This window comes from Apus apus, chromosome Z, assembly GCF_020740795.1.
Source record: "Apus apus isolate bApuApu2 chromosome Z, bApuApu2.pri.cur, whole genome shotgun sequence".
NCBI classification, from domain to species: Eukaryota; Metazoa; Chordata; class Aves; order Apodiformes; family Apodidae; genus Apus; species Apus apus.
The window spans coordinates 56799595-56814830 of NC_067312.1; the positions used below are offsets into that span (position 1 = coordinate 56799595).

The 15236-nt window shown below is 42.5% G+C and overlaps 1 protein-coding gene across 3 annotated transcripts in view; it reads right to left on the bottom strand.

Annotated features, from left to right (window-relative positions):
• Positions 1-15236, bottom strand: part of MOB3B (MOB kinase activator 3B) — a 92946-nt gene that overhangs the window by 66891 nt on the left and 10819 nt on the right. The window contains exon 1 of one of the 3 annotated variants that reach the window (XM_051643701.1): positions 10389-10476. The exons of the other annotated variants lie outside the window; for them this stretch is intronic. The gene's annotated coding sequence lies outside the window, so the exon portion shown is untranslated. Of the gene's footprint in view, positions 1-10388; positions 10477-15236 lie in introns of those variants that run through there. 3 annotated transcript variants of the gene reach the window in all.

Consider the following 15236-nt stretch of genomic DNA (forward strand, 5'->3'; position numbering starts at 1 on the left):
TGACTGGGGATGTGACTTGGCTCTCCAGTATATAAACAGAATAAAACTCTTTTAAGAATGAACCAAATCCAGCTTTGCCACTTAACACTAAGGTGTTTTTCATGTTGCTTTAGCTGATGAAAGTAGCTAGCATCAAAAGGACTGGTAATCACTGACTTAAATCAATGTTGTTCCATTTAAAAAACAGAGCTACCCATATGTACACAAAATTTGACCTGATATTTTTACTGCAAAGAGTGAGCCAAATGAAAGGTGAGATCAATTAGCATTTACTTCTGAACTGAACCATCAAAACTGTGGCCAGACATTAAAACTGTATTTCCAGTGATAAAGCTTTTGGATCAGACTCTGATATCTCTGGGATTACTGTATAGTCACTCCTAATACGATTACTCTAGCTGTAACCTAGACACAGACTTGATGTGATTTATTCTCATATGGTATCTTGAATGAACTCATTTCAGCTCAGGATACATAACTAATCTCTCACTATAGTATTCCAGTCATGTATCAAGATTTGATGCAGCCCACTACTAATTTTTGTTCTGCTCAGTCAAGTCTATTCAAGCCAATTCTCTCACACTATAACCTCCTCACTTAAAAAGAAAATGCGCTACTGTTTTTTTTAACATTAGCTTTATGTTGGTGTGACAAAAGTCAGAGAAAGATAACTTGCTGCTGCTTTAGACTATGTGTAACAATTAGTAAATGCATCCCATGTCCTCAGATCTTTTGCAATAGATCTGATTTCAGGCTGATTTCTCTGGTAGAAGCTTCAATAACCTTTTATGACACTACATTTCTATTAGATATTCTGACCTTCCTAACACCACATGTTAACACTACATGCTAATTACAGTTTAGCTGAAATCATTGCAATATGTGCACAAATTCCAAGAAGGCTAAAAATATGTGACAAAAGCAACACCTCCAACTAAGTTTAGATACCTTACACAATATAAGTCAGACACAAAACCATCCTCCCCGCAATTTCATTCATAAATTAACTTCTCTGAACACTAAGACAATACCACAATATTATTACAGTGTTAGCATCAATAGTAGCAAAACAAGAAGAACAACCACAGGAGCATTAATATATCAGTAGGGTCCTTTATGCAAGTGCTGAAGTCCTGTGGCTTGCTAAAGAAACTGCTTATCAATAGCATCCTTCAGTCTGTCATGACGTAACCGGACGTCCCAAGCAACAACAGTAGATTTTTTTTAACAAAATACTATCTCAAGAGCATCCAGATCCTTCGGTGCCTACATCAAAAATTCCTGACCTGCAACATTTTTCATATTCAGTCCTACTACCAGCTGGCCTCAAGACTTTTTATTCAAAGAAGTACACTGGCCAGACACTGGGAGACATTACACTGGATGTGGTGGTCCTCAGGACAGGACATTCTGCCACCAACACAAGTAAATTCAATCTCCTTGGAAGACTGTCTTCACAGAAAGAGGCTTCAGAACAGAAGTTTTCTTACTTTGAAATGTAAGGGTTCCTTTTTTATATTAAAGCATGCCTTCCTTTATGGGTCTAAAAATTTAGGTTGATTCATCAATCAAGTAGAAGAAAGCATATCTGAGCAGTGAACCGTCAGAGATTTCAGAGAAAAAGGCATCTGTTCTGAAAGCTGTATATACTATTTTGCCAACATAGTGAGCAACACATACCCCTAGGGGCTCCATGCTGGAGTCAACAACAGGGTTATTTTGCTAATAAAATTTAAGCCACTTTCCAAACAAAACAATTTGTCCTACCAAAAAAAGGCATTGTTTTTAAATCAATAAAATTACATCTTACTTAGAGTAGATATCTGCTTATCTGTGAGCTAAGGATGTGATTCTTTTTCAGTCATTCTCAGCTTAAGCATAGAAGTGAAATCTCTCAGCATAAGGCAAGACTGCCTGCTCTGGTAAGAATATGAGACAAAGACATGCCTGTACCAGATTCTAACCTGCTACTCTATCCATGTTCTCTGACAAGATGGACTCACTCACTCTTTTTTCAATTAAATGCAGTCAAAGCAGAAATGAGCAAAACTTTGCAACTGTTAACAATTGAAACCAACAGTAACCTTGGCAGGATCATAGTTGCTAAAAACTCAATTCCTACAAAATGAGTAATACCCAGCATGTCATAGAGAGGCAATAAATTCAGAGACATGAAAGAGAAGCATGTAAGCACAGACAAGCCAAACAAGAAAGAACGAGCTTGCAGATTTGCAAAAAGGCAAGGAAAATAGTACCGATTACTTGATCAGAATGACCATCTTGCTTCAGAGAAGCATACTGCCAGTTTGCATCACTGTGGCACTGTACATCAAAATCTCGCATCCAGTTTGTCTCTTTCAAGGAATCAAAGGGAACTACCATAACATGAACTTTCTGTGCAAAATGGGTGGCTATTCTTCTCAGCAATGTCTCAACGAAACAACTGACTTCAGATTCCCCAAGGAGATTACCAAGGTCACACTGAACAATGTCACAATTATCATCTATGAATTCCTCCAACAGACATTCCAGCTATTTAGCAACAAAATTCCTGTTGGCGCTTGGAATAAAAGCAAGATTGAGAAATTCAAAAATGGAATTCATCAGCAAATTGAAGAATTAGAGATATGTTTGTCAAAAGAGCTACCAAAAGCAAGAAACAGCTTTCAAGCATGGATCCTAAAAAGCACTACATTCAGCATGAAAAAGTACTTCCAGAGAATCACCAATTTCCTAAAAGACAAGCAATACAGCCACTGTTCCTGGAAAGCAGTCCAAATGGAATTGAGAACATGCCTTATAATTTTTGACAGTCTTATGAAAACAAACACATCATAAAGAGGTAACATCTTCTGTTTCTGTATTCTTTGTAAGAATTTTATATTTTTTCCCTTTTTGATAGATTTGTATTTTCCACATTTTAATAATTTTCAAATTGATAACTGGGGATTGTTTTCAAAAAGCATTCAGTGATCGTAAATTAAACATGTTGAGTACTCAAGTGAAGGGGCACTGGTATCACTGCATCTGTAGAAGATAAGTTCTTCAAAAACAAGTGGATATTTATGTTCTGTATTCTTTCTTTGCACTATAAAAAAAGTTTATATATATATAGATATATTATATATATATATATATATATATATATATATATATATATATATAAAATAAATAAATAAATAAATAAATAAATATAAAAACCATGACCCAAACCTCTTTAAACTAAAAAATAATGATGGGTAGACATTCTGAGCTAGAGAAGTCAAGTCCCAGGTTTTTTTTATTTTGCAAGTACACTCATCTCTTTCTCCTATGAAGACAGGAACTCCATCTTTCTATTTCTTATTTGATAGATACAACGTGGATTTTTAGGATATGTCAGTTCACAATGCTATCTGTTCCATCTGCTTTGAGTTCATACGCAGAAAAGATTAATCTGAAAACATTTACTACATGGACACAGATGCAAACAAATGTCTTCCACTCCTCTTCCACTCCTCTCCCACCTTTCTTTCCCTCATAAAGGCAGAGCAAAACAGTGCTTCTGGAACATGCTGCCCAGGGAGGTGGTTGAGTCACCATCCCTGGATGTGTTTAAAACTTGTGTAGATGTGGCACTTGGGGATATGGCTTAATGGAGGACTGGCAGAGTAGGGTTAATACCTGGACTCAATGTTCTTGAAGGTCTTTTCCAATCTAAGTGATTCTATAACCATCTTCACCAGTTTAACTACTACTTAAGATACCCTGAATACCCTCAGTTTCAGTACTTATATATTAGAAGACTGCATGAGGTCTGACAGGGATTTTTTCCCACCTCAGATTACTAAGCATAACGGATTCCTAAATTATGTTTATTATAAATAGGATGTGTTGGAATTGGAATTGGAATGTAAGGGAAAAAGAGTTAAAAGTATTTCTGTGATTATATGGGACTGGGGAAGAAAAAGGGAAAAAACCTACTATGCTGTTCTCATTATCTGAGGACAGAATCTCAACATTTAGCCTGAGAACTCTGAGGGTTGGACAGTAACTTCTGTCCCATGCCCTTCCTTCATTTAAAGGAATATATATCTCAAAATCCCTTTCCACTTTGGAATTTATTTATTTATTTTTAAAAGGAAAACTAATTCTGGATGTAGTGATCTTAATGGATTTAAGATCCATTAAGGTAATAATACCTTAATGGTACTCTTATTCCTGAGCCCAGGAGTGCTAAAATTGGATACTTGGAGCTGCCTAATTTTAGGCATCTAAATTAGACACTGAGCCAAGGAGATCAGGCCCACCCACTTCACTCTCACATGCTCCTGTTTTAACAGAAACGGGAGGAGAGAATGGGTTTCAGAATCCTAAGTCTACTTGCAGTCACCAGTGTAAGAGATCAGTTCTTTAAGTGGTTGTATAGGGAGCATAAGATCAATCTGTCACATAGCTGATGTTAAATTCCCAACAACCTCATTAATTAATCTCTGAAATCTCCGTTCTGTTAACTTAAATGCTTTTCAACTATGTGGACACAGTGATGTTTAACAGGAGCAAAATATGTTCAAGCACATTTAATTCAATTTTTTTTTTTTTTTTAATATTTGCTGCTTTTAATAGATGGTTACTGTGGTGAATTAATACAACCCAATTTTAGATATCCGACTTAAGGAAGTTGCTGAGCTGATCTACACATAATGCATTGTGCAAGTTAATGTCAACTTGTACCTGTGTAGCTTTATCTATGCTGGACATACTTCTGTTTGCTCAAATCTGCACTTGGATTTCAGTTTCCAAAAAGCCAATAGTACTTCTGCAGATATGACTAGACAGAACCTTACACATGCTACTAGATTCCTTGAGTTCTTCATAGAATCACAGCATATTTGGGTAATGATGTGACAGTGTAGAAACATTTGCTTCCTTCATCTGCTCTTTTAGGGAGGTACTTTAATGAATCTAAAGCAGATATGCCTACTAACTCATGCATGTTTTTCAACTGTGCATTGCAATGTGTTGATTGTGACACACGTTTCAAGATGCAAGGGTGTGTTTTTTTTTTTTTTTTGAGACAGGAAAATAGAGAGGTTGTAAAGCCATATGCTTACATATCATTAGGTGATCATCTGGAGTATCCAGGTGAACTTAACTGACTTCTGTCAGCTAAGCATTTATAGGCAACAGGTGTTTCAGAACTGCCCATGGTAGCTTTTTGCAAAAAATCTTTGCTTTTTTGAAGTTAATTATATCTTACAAGGGGAAAAATAAGGTACTGTAGAGAATACTATTTTCACATTTCCCATTTGGAATTCAGTATTAACCTTAAACAAGGATACATTTCTATTCACAGAATCACAGAATAGTCATGGTTGGAAAGGACATCTGAGATCACCAAGTCCAACCACCATGACAAAATAACAAAACAAAAAGCACAACAAAAAACTCACCACACAACACACCACTCAAAAACCCCCACACACACAACAAAACCCTGAACAAACACAAATGCCACACACACTCCACCAAACAACACCCACAAAAAAACCCCCACACTACAGCATGCCCTGAAGTGCCACATCTACACATTTCTTTAATACCTCCAGGGATGGTGACTCAACCACCTCCCTGAGCAGCCTGTTCCAGTGCTTGACCAGTCTTTCAGTATAGAAACTCTTCCTAATGTCCAATTTAAACCTCCCCTGCCACAACTTCAAAACATTTCCTCTGGTCCTGTCATTATGTCTCTAGGGAGAAGAGGCCAACACCTACCTACCTACAACCTCCTTTCAGGTAGTTCTAGAGGGCAATGAGGTGTCTCCTCAGCCTCCTCTTCTTCACATTAAACATCCCTAGTTGTTTCCTGTGGGAAGAGTTGCAATGTCTGAGGCCGATTATGGTCTTTGCTGTTTGCAGTCAAGTAACTTTAGATCTTGACCTTTTCCCTTATAGGAGTACTTAGAAATCAGTAATGCACTTAGCTATGAAAAATTCTAGACTACTGTTGTTACACAGAACTTTTACAATTAAACTTTTTGTAACTTTTATGACTTTTTATTATTACAATAACTGAAGACCGAAACAAAACCATGTCTGTCTGTTCAAGTCTTTTTAGATTGTTGGTTTTGATGCTGCTGTGGATACACCACTTCAATGTCTACTTTATCAAGCACTGTACCCATTTCACTGGGTACTTCAGACAAGAAAAAAAAAGGGAAGACAGACAACAAAACAAGAAAGTAGAAATTGTATCCTAAGGCTCTTAAAATTAGTAAGAAAAAAATAATAATTACTAGATTTCAAGATTCTTTAACTGGACAGTTTCTTGACTATTTTCCTGGGTCAAAGAAGAAGAAAGTGGAAGTCCATGTTTTCCTAGGAAGTGTTATATGAAATGTTCCCTGCTAGCCTTTGTACCATGTGGTACTAGTCAATGAAAGGCTGGATCACTTTGAAATGCACACAATTGTGAGATCAAGAAGACAAATTACAGTCCTCCCAAGATTCAGAGCTGAAGTAAAGAATGCATGACCAAAGGGTGAGAAACTAAGTGGAACTTCTCTTCCAGCCCTCAGCCACACTTTGCTTTCAGCACACTGAGAGTACCAACCACGCATGAGCTGGTGGTAAGCCTCCCCATGCTGTCTTAAGTGCCTGACCAGCACTCCTTCCAGTTCCTGATTTAGAAACTGCACTCATTTATCTGCTAGCACTTGTTTTAAAGCTTCAGAGCTGCATAATTATGATAGACATATTTTCCTTTTTTTTTGTACCTCTAAATGGTAATAAGTATAAAATCAACAAAACAAAAAATCAAAACCAAATGCTTACTACAGTGGGGAAAGACTTGTTTTTCAGACTGGGGAGGTCCTCTGTTACCAAGTACCTGGATACACTGCATGTTACTAACCTCAGAATTTGCTACAATTTTTCTGGATTAAAAACTTGCATCTTTCGACAGCATGAGGGTATATTCAATCTTCACACAAAACCAGAAAACTGTTTTTTTCTGGTGTGGTAAGAAAATGCCATCAACACAGAAAGTGTCAGATATTTTAAATCTAAATACAGATTTTCTAGATCAAACAGATCTTGGCAAGATCTTGCTTGAAGAACATCCTACTCTTTAAAAGTGCACTCCCCCCCTCTGAAGCTGTTTGATTAGCCTAAGCCCTCTTTTATCTTTTGTGGGTAAATCAAACTAAAGTTATGGTTCATAAGACAGGACAGCCAAATTTTATACCTTCTATTCTTTTTTTCCCCACTTTTCAATCCCACATTCTTGTCCTGTTGTAACGCTTATACTTTTTCCTGAGCTCAACAGACAAACTGAAAATTATTAAAACAAAACCCATACTTTTGTTTCAAGGTAAAGATATAAAGGAAAGCAGGGAAGAATGCCCACTGAAGATAAGAACCAGCCAGAAACACACAGGGGAGTGTTGCAGCAAGGTTATGAAACAGTGAGCAAAACCTCGCCTTCTGTTGTTATCTGGTCCAAACTCCTTTAAAGGGGCCTCTTCTCAGTTACACTGTGTACAACTGACTGTTAGGTTTTTAGCCATACCCACAGTTCATTCATAAGCCTTTTTCCTTTAATATATTCATGTACTAATTACTTATCACCGAAGAAGCTTACTGCAGTAATAAGATGGTGATTTCTCTGGAAGTAAATTTAATTGTATAGTACCTAGTATTAAAATTTCAGTAATATCTTAATTTATTTCAGCTTTCTATCTGTATCTTACCCACACAGACCTAAGACCCTGGCTCAGAAGAGGCTCACAAGACTCTCATCTGTTAAAAGTACTTCTTACGGAAGCATCAAATCCTGAAAAATGATCCTAAAACAGAAAAATTAAAGTAACTTTGTGTTCCATCTATAACCTGTTTCATCTGAGACCTGTTTACCTGACACTTTATAAAGACTGAATATTAAACAAAGAACAGTACTGCATTTTTCCCTGTAATATTTTTAAACCATTGCTATTCCAAATGACTCTATGATCCACATTCCCTGGGCACTTGGCCCTCTGTGCTTCTCTTGTGTTCCAGAATCTGAGTACCTTCCTCAGGGATCTCAAACACCACTAAGTACTTTGGTGGTAGTTGACACAGAAATAATTATCGTGAAAGAATTATCAGCAAAGGAGCTGAAGTGATTTGGTTGCGTCCCAAGTTCCACATCACCCACTAATGCACTTTAACCAGCACCAGCTACTACACCAACACTGGCAAACAGCATTAAATCATAATTTCAAGCTGCTTGATGCCAAACATTATTATACTATTCTGTCTCCATCTCCTTTTGCTCTTTAGCACTTTCTGGAACTCAGAGTTGCTTGACTGTACTACCTTGTGTTTCTCTTCTTTCTACCCCCACTCTCTGAGATGTACATACTCTCTGTTACAGAACAAAAGTTTCCTACTTTTTTCTGCCAGGAACACTCTCTTCCCTACCCCACACAGTGGAGATGCAAAACTGTCACAAATCTTGGTTCACTCAGAAGAGTCTGCAAATCTTAGAATAATATGGTTTGCTACAGTGGAAGAGAGGGAAACAGACTCTCTGTCTACCTAGTGCAGAGCATCTGACTCAAAAACTGCAGTCTGAGAAGAATGTCCAGAAGCTCTTCTATGAGTACCCTCATTCTGTACAAATTATATCTGTATGCAAAACCACAATTAAATGACTTGGAGAACAGAAATAATCCTGTTGTCTATATAAGAAATCACTGCAATCTAAGCAGGGGTTAGAAGAATCCTCCAACCTTTATATCCTTTATCCATCTGATAATCATACTGGTAAAGTTTTTCTTGCTGTGACTTGGTTTTTCACACTCCCTTGCAACAATGAGAACATTTTGCTTATGAGAGCTGCCCACAACCAGCCCCAGACCTGGCTGATCAGACCATCAAGTAGTAGCAAGAAGGCCTCAACATCTTCAAATGCCAGCTGGCAGCAGTTTTGCCAGAAGAAAGACAGGGTCAATCAGCTGCAAGCAGGACTCTCCAGGAGTCCCTGCCAACCTGGACCACTTTGTGCTTGCATTACAGGTGTTCTCTTTTAAGACAACAGTGGGTACTTATAAAGTTTGCTGGTCCCAGCACCAGCAATTACTCATTTCCCCATGACAAGGCCTGGGTGAGCCCCTGCTATACTAGCTGTCAGACTGTCTTGTCCTGATGCTGCAAAGACTGGCAGAGATTTCAAATCATGTGTTCAAATCACGCAGTGAACAAGGACTTAGCAGAAACCAAAACCAAAAAACAGCACCCTGAGCCTGTGGCTCCACAACTAAAGACCTGGCAGGTCAGCTGCACGGCACGTTTCTTGAGACACTAACTTCATCCCCAACACTAAAAGAACTGCAGCAAAATTGCCGTTTCCAAGGGGCTGTGTCTCAGCGTTTGCCATGCCTGAAGGCAAACTTCCAGAGTGTAGTGCTGAGGCTTCCATCCCTTTGCTCAACACTGCTACAACGGGACTAGCATGTAGGGAGCTGGATCTCATCTCCTCACATTGGAGTACGGTGCAGAAAGGCAGCAGGCCTGGTGAGCCTGGAGGGGGACACCGCAGTGGTTTTAAATAAATGTGGGGGAAAGACAATCCAAACCCAAATCTGACGACTACTTGCTTCCGCCTTTCTCTCTTTTAACCTGGGTGCTGCGCGGCCAGCCCGATGCCTAACACGGCTGGCGACAGGAGGACCCCGATCCGTGCCCCAGTCCAGCGTCCAGGCATCCAGCCTGCGGCAACAGGTCTGTAGAGCCTGCAGCTCCCTGGGCAAGGCCAAGCAAACCCCTTGGAGCTCTGGAGGAAAGCACCTACCCATCACAGACAGAGCGGGGAAGGTGGGGGTGGAGGGGGAGAGGAGGAGGGGAGAAGGCAGGGCGGGAAGGAAAAAAGAAGCGCTTGGGAAAATGCACCTTCCCACGGGCTCCGGGCCAGTCGACTGCTGAACCTGCACAGCGCCAGGGGCCGGGCAGCCAGGCGCCCCTCACAGGGACGGGACCGTCCCGTCCCCTCTCCTGGCGCCCACCTGCCATTTCGACGGGGACAGGGGCGGGTTCCTACCTCTCCACCACCTCCCAGAGGAGGAGGCCCCGGGCCGGCGAGGAGAGCGGGAGACCCCCCGAGCGAGGGCGGGCACCGCACCAGCCACCGCGCCTGGCAGGCGGGGCAGGCGCTCGGCGCGGCCGGCAGCAGCCGGGGGGACACCTCTGTCTCGCGCGAGCGGGATTGGGAATGGGCGTGCGGCCGAAGTGCCGGGAGCGTGTTCTAATCGGCGACCCACTCACAGAGGGAAGTCTGTGGGGCAGTGGGACCTACCCCTGCCCTGACAGAGACCGAACCGTCCCCTCGCACTCACCGACCTGACCCACCGCAGCCGCCCCCGCCATACCTCCACTCCACCCCTCTGGGTGCCGCCGCCCGCCCAGGTGCCTTCCTCGCCGGACACTCAGGGGAAGGACAAGACAGCCCAGCGCGGCTGCCCCGCGCACCACGAGTGCCAGCGGCGACAAAGCTCTGCCAACCTCCTGGCCCGCCCCCCCCGCCGGCCTGGGGATCCCGTGGCGCGGCCCCGCGGGCTCGGCGCGGCTCCGGGCGGAGGGCGCCCCCTGGCGGGCGCAGCGGCCGGGATGGCGGCGCGGCGCTGCCGCCCGCCGCGGGTGCCGCCCGTGCCAGCCCTGCCGGGAACGCGCCGCCGGGCTCTGCCGCGGGCGCGGCTGCCGCCGCAGCTCCCCTCAGCTCCCCTCAGCTCCCCTCAGCTCCCCTCAGCTCCCAGGGCGCCCCGAGGCCTCCCAGCCCACGCTGCCACAGCCCCTCCGCTGCGGCTCCTGGCTGAGGGGTAGCCCCTTCGCCACGGTTACCGAGGCCTAGTGCTACACCGAGTAGCTGAGCTTAGGGAAACATTTGCCTCGATGAGAACTAGTGCAGAACTTTGGCCTGTTACGGAGCCTGTAGCAAGCAGCAGGATAACCTCAACCCCCACGACCTTCTTTTGCAGGGCTCCTCATAGGTGGAATGCCTTGGAGGAATTTGCCCTTACTATGTCAGGGTAGACCAAATGCTATGGTCCCTTCCCTGATGGCAACTTGATAAGATGCTCCTGTTTGCATTGCTGTTTATCAGCTAAAGGGATTTTTAGTGTATCTAGTTGATGGTATGCATAGGAGTAGGCTGATACACAACTATTGTTGGTATAGCTAAATCCACCTTTGCAGTTACATTTATTTTATTGTCTTGGTAGGAAAAAAACCCCAACAACCAGCTAACTACATTTTCCCTGCTGAGTACATATATATACATATATATACATATATATATGTGTACATATATAGCTTGGACAAAAAGCTCATTCATGCCAACAAATACTTCACATGTTCCCATCTGACACAGCTTTCCCACTGGCCAAAAAAAAAACAAACAGGAGGGTGGAAAAAAGATGATGACAACAGAGACTCATTTCAGTGCCACCCAACTCAGAATAAAATGGCTGTGTGTGCTCAACTGTTTATTCTTAAGTGGAAAAATTTCAAACCCAACGAATCCTGACTGAGCTTGGGAAATCCTGTTATCACCAAGACTGAGTGAATAAAACCCAAATCCCATTCTTTTCAAGACGCAGAAACCTGCAAGTACCCCTACAGCCTAATGAAGGTGCAAGACAATGAACTATGTAAAGTTGAAGGCATTTTTCTGACAAGAGCATGGCAAACACTGACTAATGTCCCTGGAGGCTGGTCAGTTTCTCCTCTGGAGGCATTATACTGGAGAAGGCACGGGCAAGAGGGCTTCCCACTTCACAGCTTTGCGTAAGGTTGCAACAAATTCACAGGTTTTGTTGAAGGCTGGCATTGGCTCCTTTAGCGCTGTGAAAGGCAAAGAAATGTGATCTCTTTTTCCCCTGCTAGGCATCCCAACCATAGCACTGCGGCAGGGCCCAGCTCCTCTACAAAGGGGACATGGACTGGGGCAGCAACTCCCCTGTGGCAGAGGCAAAGCAGAACCTCAGCTGGCCTGAGGGAAAGGCTGAATCTGTAGCCTCTTAGGTGAGAGCTTGGCTTACAAACTATTGACAGCTAAACCAAAAAAGAAAAGGTGAATGGGTAACTAAGAAGCTACCAGCAGTTTGTGACTGGAGGGGAGATAGAGTATTGTGACTGATTTACTGTTCTTTCTAAACTTGTGCAAATGAAGATGGTAGGAGCAACCCTTGTACCAACACAAACACAGCAATAACAGCCTAAGAAATGACCCTTTTTCAAACAACTTTTTGCATCCCGCTGCTGTGCAGAAGGATATTTTTTAAATACAGTAGGCATGGTTGACAAGATCCATGTTGTTATATACACTCAGACAAGGACAGACTGTGTCTTTGAGGACAGCATTCTCTTTTGTATGATTCCTAATTATTAAAGCATATCAAGAACCTGCCAGATTTGCCTAGGAAAAATTTATTTTTCGTGACAAATTAGAGTTCAGAAAGGCCAAAGTAAAGATGCAATTATTTTCCTGAACTTCAATCCACACTGCTTTCTTCTTTTCTAGCCATCACAAATTGCTAGAGGTGTTAGAGTACTGCAGCAAGAACAAGAGGTGAAAGGAACCAAGTCCTTAAAAGGGCATCAAGGAGAGCTAGATTTCTGAACAGTTGCACACTACATTTTGTCCCAAAAGCTGAGTCCATCACCCAGTGTGCAACAAGCCAATCCACACATAGAGATGTTCTTTAATATCCAGTTCTGCACAGAGAAAGGATCAGGGTGGTATTCCACAAAGCAAGCTCAGCTTCCCAAAACACAAAGGCTACTTTTACACACAGAGAAAAGTGTTAAAGTACTTCATGATTAATTACATACTATCACTCATGTATTTGACTGGTTAACTAGTTCTTCTCTTCCAGTTAAAGTGCTTAAAGATTTCACTACACATGCTCAAAGAGTGGGGGACTTTTTTTGTTAGCAGGGGAATGTTTAGCCTATCGGTGGGTATTTTAATATGCTAATATACCGTAACATGCTAATGATATGTTAAAATGCTTAGTCCAATTAGTCAGTGTTTTTACCTATTGCTTAAGGGCGGCCTGCCTGCCTGCCCTGGGGATCGAGCCCAAGCCTTAACCGTGAGCGTGCCGGGATTCTGAGCCCTGAGCACCGGGTCCTTCCCGCAGCCGTCGGGGTCGGGGCCTGAGTCAACCCCCGTTTTGCCGCCGCCGCTGCCCGAGCCGCGAGCGGCTTCCCCCCGAAACCACGGATTTCGAGATCCTGCCGGAGCTGCCTGTCCAGTCTGCCTGCCTGCTGCTGGGGCATCACCGCTGCTGGGGCATTACCCCTGTCAACTGGGAAGCCGGCCCCTACGGACCTGCTGCCGAGCCCTGGCAGCTGGAAAAGAAGCCACATCTCAGGAGCCACACGCTACGGAAGGGTAAATACACAGACACACAGACATTCTCTCTCTCTCAACTGTCCTGCCGGGCTCAACTCCTCCCTCCTCCTTTGATCCACAACCCTCTCTCAGCGAGAGCGCCTTACGAGCACAGCACTTTTTGCATTTACCTCCCTAAGGACACATTACTTCCCTGGTACATCCCTGGTAGCCACTTGCCATTTTTATATTTTCCCTAAACCTCATCCCACAGTTTGTGTTAACCCTTAATAAACTGGTTAATTCGTAAACTAAACATTGGTCTCAGTAGCAATTTGTGAGCGTGGTGGGGGTGCATTCTAACCTCCACCCTAAAACACGGTCCCGCAGCGGCCGTTCCCCTGTGAGAGGCAGGGCCACGTGTGACCCTCGGTCTGATCCAACAGCCCCTCCAAACGGGGGAAGTCGCGAAAGCACCTGCCAACTAGTAGCCCCCCTGGCATCGGCTCACGACAGTATCCCTTAATTTTATAGAATGGGCTAGCAAAATCAAAATTTACCTAGGGACAGTGAAAAGAGTAGAAATATGTATGTAACCAAGATGCTTATCATAAACTCTTTCCTTGAGAAGGCAGACAAAATAAAACCTTGCCTCATCCTCTTTCCTTTTTCAAGTGGCCAGGTTATGTTTTTGACTTGAGTCTAAAAGAAATTGCCATGGTTTTTTTTTAAACCAAATTTAAACCTGGAGAAAAAAAATTTACTCCATTTTGCATCAAACTTTCTAATTAAGTTTATGTCAAGGCCTGGATCAGCTTAAGCTAAGCCAAAGGAGGCCGTTGCTAAGCACTGGCTGTTAGAGTCAGCTGAGGCTTTTAGCAAGTTATAGTCCACAGCATCTTATTGTTTCCTATTTGGTGATAAGTAACACCCTCAAATCTGAGTCCACATTGCAAAAAAAATTACGCACCTTCCTTTAGCTCTGCCACCATCAGTGGTCATTCAGACCGGCTGATTTTGCAGTAAAGTAGGTTATATCAGACTCTCATGCCAGGGGCTGTAAGAGTGTAAAGCTTCAAAATACTGTGACTAGAAAAACACTGAAAATGTAACTTAAATAACTAAATGGGGTTTGTTTTATTGTGGTTTTTTTGGGGTTGATTTTTTTTTTGAAGGAAGTATGTCTTTATGTTTGCCAACATCCAATTCGGTGTATATTAGGACTGGCCTTTCCACTGATTGGAAGTTACAGAGCTTTACTGCAACCATGCTACGCCCTCTGAGCATACAGCCAGTGACACATAGCTAGGATGCTATCAGAGGCATTGCGTATCAAAGTTCTCTCACAAGTTAAATAAGAAATCTTTTTAATGTAATTCTTTCCAGCTAATAAAACTAATACCTGGGGTTCAAAGGGTACCTTGTGATGTGAGAAAGGAAGGAGGAGAGATTAGAATGAAGTATCATAATAGAATATGCCTACCTTTTTACCATTTTTGGCTTATGGAATTGGATGTGTTTATGCAGCAGAATAACTTGAAAAAAGGAAGAGAACACTCTGTACTCTTCGTATCTGTAGGGGAGATTTTCCTCAGTGGTCACTTTTAAAAGACTTTTCTTATTTTAATAACAGCATGACTTGACTCCCCTCTGCCATCTACAGAAAAATGATACAGCAAAAAAACTGAAAACAGATAAACAAAAAAATCAGCACATACAGAAAATGAGTTAGTGAATGAAATTATGAATAACTTAAAGCCACAACACATGCAAAATGAAATATACTTTCATCTCCTTGTACTCCTGTCAGCTGGCAGCCTATAGGGCACTTTGTGTCAGTATCCATCATGACTGGCTCATGATTTTAAATTCTTCATTGTTC